Source organism: Echinops telfairi, unplaced genomic scaffold, assembly GCF_000313985.2.
Source record: "Echinops telfairi isolate 266 unplaced genomic scaffold, ASM31398v2 ScPeMD7_11;HRSCAF=52, whole genome shotgun sequence".
In the NCBI taxonomy this organism is placed as follows: Eukaryota; Metazoa; Chordata; class Mammalia; order Afrosoricida; family Tenrecidae; genus Echinops; species Echinops telfairi.
In genome coordinates this window covers 34,167,348-34,171,892 of record NW_022103908.1, presented here as the reverse complement: position 1 = coordinate 34,171,892, position 4,545 = coordinate 34,167,348, and the positions used below count along the sequence as shown (strand labels likewise).

Sequence of the window (4,545 nt, the reverse complement as noted above, 5' to 3'; positions counted from 1 at the left end):
CTTCCGGTAGGGCAAAACAACTTCCGGCGCGTTCCTAACCCGTAACAGTTCCCAGCGCAACATTCTAAGGCTGGGCGCGCCCCGCCGGAACTGTGCCCCGGAAGAGACGTGCTGCCATCAAAAGACGTCACGCGGCGCGGAGGGCCCGGGCTGCCGGTCTTTGGAGTCGCTTGTATAATAAACACACACACGCCCCCGCTCGCTAGTCTATTGATGGAGAGCAAGCAGGACCCTGTGCACGAACTTTAAAGCTTCCATCTCGGGAAGCTCCCTGAGAAACCGCGGGCGCTTCGGTCCGTGACGAAACAAAGTGCGCCGGCGGCTCCCGACGGCCTCCGTCACCAGGGCCGCGAGGGCGGGCTGTGGGCGTGGCCCAGGTCACGAGACCCGGGGGCGGGCCCGGAGGAGCGGTCCTCCAGTGTCCCAGCAGGCCTCAGCCCCGCCCACCGCTTCCCTCGCCCCCCCCTCGGCCTCAGGCTGCGTGGCTGCTCGTTGGCTCCTGCGGACGGAAGCTCGGTTGGTGTGTCTCCAGAAGTTTCCTCGTTGGGCGGTGGCCGTGCCTGATGTCCTAGGTTCTCATCGCGATAGTAACTCCTAGGGATGGCTGCGGCTGCGGCGAGACCTACAACCCCCCAGAGGTGCGTGCATTTTCTTTTCTTCAATTTAGTTTTTACTCTGTTTTTTAAACGTTGGGGTTAGTCGCTCTACTGAAGACGTTGTGTCCCTGGCAGGTTTTCCCAGAGCCTCTCAGATGCTGTGATTGACGAGGACCCCCAGGCGGCGTTAGAGGTGAGACCTGCTCGCCTTTGCCCCTTGCCTTCGCGGAATCGGGCTACGGCGGGTTCTGGCCGTGACCCCCTCTTCCCAGCGCGGTTTTCCTGCGTCCTATCCCCAAATATTGAGTCTTCGTTCTCTTCCTGACCCCACGCAGGCTCTGTACACTACCCTAGTCCCCCTCTGTAGTCCCGCCCACTCCTAAGTAGCCTGCATCTCCTCAGCCTCTTAGAAAGTGTGCTTCCTTCCCATCCTTTTTCACTGCTTTGGCTCGTGGGGGAAAACTGTCATTCACGATTGGAAAGCAACCAACCAAACTCCCTGCCATCCAGTCGCTGCGTGTGGCAGGAGAGAATCAAACGTGGGTCAGATGGTATTTGTGAATAGAGATTCTCATTTGACAATCATTGGTCCATTCTTAGGGCGCAGGCACAAGTGCCTTTATGAACTCCGTCCACTGGGACAAAACCTTCCTGTCTCCCTGAAAGTTTCAATGGTTCCTGTGTCTTGATTTCTTGGTGCTACTGTAACAGAAATACCACAAATGGGTGGCCTTAATGTAAAACAAAAATGTATATATCACAGGTTAGGAGGGCAGAAGTTCGAATTCAGGGCATTGGCCACAATTTGAGGGGAGGATCGTTGCTTCAGCTTATATTACCGATTGGTCCCTCCTCAACTCTTACTACTAGGGACTCCGTGGGACAGACAGAGTAGAACTGTCCCAGATGTTTCCAAGCAAAGCACCTTATGTCTGTGCTGAGGAACAGCAACTGGGTGCTAGCCACTGACTTTCCTGTCAACGGCTGAGAACTTAATCACAGCACTACTAGGGCTCCTTAGCTTCAGTAGCCTCACCTGTAACTCAAGTTACAAATCCCACACTGATCTAACAAAATTGTATGTACACATAGGATTACATCCACAAGTATAGGGGTCAAGACTCCAACACATACTTTGAGGCGGATTTAGTTCAATCCATAATACCGAGTCACTTGTTTTTATATATCAAATTTATTTGGGGTGGCTTACTACGTATAAAGTACAGCTTCGCTTACAGAGCAATTGTGTTTGTGTGCAATGGAAGACAGGCTATAAAGCTATGAAAGAGCAAGAATGAAATAAAAAGGAAACTTGGCAAGAACCTCTTTGCTGTGACGTCTAAAAGAAATGTAGTGGTTCGTACCCAGGTAGGAAGGACAGCCAGTAGAAAGATTCTGGGATGGGAGTGAAGTTGGCCAATATAAGAACCAGCAGAAAGGTCCATTGACAGTAGTCTGAACGAAGAATGGGAAGATGAACATGCAGAGGAATCCAGGAGAGCTAGAGCTCTAGCTTGAACTTCAGGTCAAGGATTTTTTGGATTTCCATGTAAAGACTTGCTTGAGTTTAAATTTGTTGTTAGGGAACCTTAAATTTTAAAGGTGGTATAAGAGCAGTCGTTTCAAGGATTCCAGCCTCCATGCCTCCAGAAAGTCTGGAGCACATGAATTTGAAATTGTGATTTACACACCCCCTCTCCTTCCTTTTGAACAAGATTCTTCTGTAGACTCTTGGATCAAAATGTTTGAGTAATGTAGTTGAGCACCATCCAGTTCTGGTCTCATGGTGAAGGAGGCAGTTGTTCATGGAGGCAAATAGCCACATTTCCATATCATTCCATTCCAGAATATCCTTTTTCCTCTGCTGCTCCAGGTGAGTCATCTTGCCTTACTTTAAAAACATCATTGAGCAGTGAAGTGCAAAAACACAAACACAAAACTCCCTGCAATCAAGTTGATTCTGATTCATAGCAACCCTATAGGACATGGTAGAACTAATGCTTTTGGTTTCTGAGACTGTAACTTTTTACAGGGTAGAAAGCCTCATCTTTGTCCCGCACAAATTTCATGCAGTTTGGTATATTTTTACAAGTGATAAGAAATCCCTATTTGGAGGCTCCTTCATATCCTTACCAGTCAGTAAAGTGCCTTACCCACCAGGTATGCTTTCCTCTGACATCCAGCATCTGTTAGTTTTGCTTTTTCTTGCACTGATGTGAACAGAATTAACCCGACAGGTGTTCTTTGTATAAATACTCCATTTTTTACTTTCAACATTATGTAAGGTACACCCTAATTGTATTAAACAATAGTTGATTTTCATTGCATTTCATTAACCCAGGCCATTCCTGGGTTACTGGCGAGATCAGTTCTTAACTGTGTCTTAAGAATTTATCAGCCCTTGGAATAGATGCATAAGATTTATCTTTCGTCTAACTTTAGTGCCTGAAGCCTGTTCAGTGATTAAAAAGCTCCATGTAAAAAAACCATAAACGTCATGCGTGGCAACTGAAAGGTGATTGAGAGAAAGAATCTGTTGTCGGTACGGGGTGGTTCAGTTAGGTAAGGATTGGTTCGCTTGTTTCCAAGTGAGGGCTTCAAGGATGGTGACACCATGCTGCTTTGAGTGTGTGTGACTCTGCAGCCCTGCCAGTAGTTCAGTCTCACACATCAGGCTCCTCAAAAGACTCACTTGCCTCTCCTAAATATCCCATTTCAAGGCCCAGACCCATAATTTTTCTTGTTCCAGCTATCATGATGAATTACCTAAATTGTGAAAATTCCAGCCTGATTCTTTCTTGCTTCCTTGGCCATGACAGTGGAAAAGTGGAATGAAAAGATAATGAAATTTTCCCTGTGCTTGTAGAATCATCCTGTATATATCTTAAAACGTGGGTATAAGAAGTTGGGTATACCAAAAAACAAACAAAACCCAAACAGCAGAAACTAGTTCAATTCAAGGCAATTTCCCATGAGTTTCAGAGTTGAACTGTGTTCTTTTAATAGCTGATATTTTAGAAGTAGAGTACTAGGCCATTCTTTCAAGATGTCTCTGGTTGGTTGAACCCACAACCTGGAGGATAGTAGCTGAGGAATTGACCATTTGTTCTTCCTAGGACATCCTTTTGTTTGGTATTTTAAAAAACGACAACAAAACCCGGCCATGGAGTCGATGCCAACTCATAGTGACCCTCTGGGGACAGGATAGAACTGTCCCAGGTCTGAGTTTCTGAGGCTAACTGTCTTCAGGGAGTCGAAAGCCCCGGTGGTTCTGAATTGTTGACCTGGTTAACCCAAAGCTTGACTGCTATCTCACCAGGGTTCCTTATGTTTGGTCTAGTTCTGCTTTGGCCAGGATGATTCCATTGTGGCATTGAAGTTTGGCTCTTGCCTTTTTTGATACACCTCTTTAGATGTTTTGCCACAGAAATGGTAGAACTATTCCACAAGTTCAATGTTATTAAGAAAACTACAAATCATGTTTTAAAGTCTTTTTATAAAGTTTTAAATGATTTAAATCTGATTTTGTGTTTTATTCCAGATGTATAAACTTGTGTGTCAGTAAGATTTTTTCCTTTGAAGTAGAGGAAAGAACTAGGAGACAACAGGCATTTATACAGGTCTACATACAGTCATGTACATATGTAAATATACTTATATATGACAATGGGGAAATAAATGTATGCATATATATATATTTAAATCATTTTGTTGGAGGCTCGTACAATTCTTATCACAAACCATACATACATTGTGTCAAGCACGTTTGTACATTTGTTGCCCTTATCATTCTCAAAAATGTTCTTTCTACTTCAGCCTTTGGTATCAGCTCCTCATTTTTTCCCATCCCTCCCCGCTTTCCCTTCCCTCATGAACCCTTGATAATTTATAAATTATTATTATTGTCATATTTTATACTGTCTGACATCTCCTTTTATGCCCTTTTCTG

General features: G+C 45.1%; 1 long non-coding RNA gene across 1 annotated transcript in view; it reads left to right on the top strand.

Annotated features, from left to right (window-relative positions):
• The first annotated feature begins 489 nt into the window (after positions 1–489).
• LOC123521340 overlaps positions 490–4,545 on the top strand; it is an 11,789-nt gene continuing 7,733 nt past the window's right edge. Inside the window, exons 1-2 of the long non-coding RNA XR_006679799.1 lie at positions 490–638; positions 732–789. This is a non-coding gene — a long non-coding RNA (uncharacterized LOC123521340). The remainder of the gene's footprint in view (positions 639–731; positions 790–4,545) is intronic.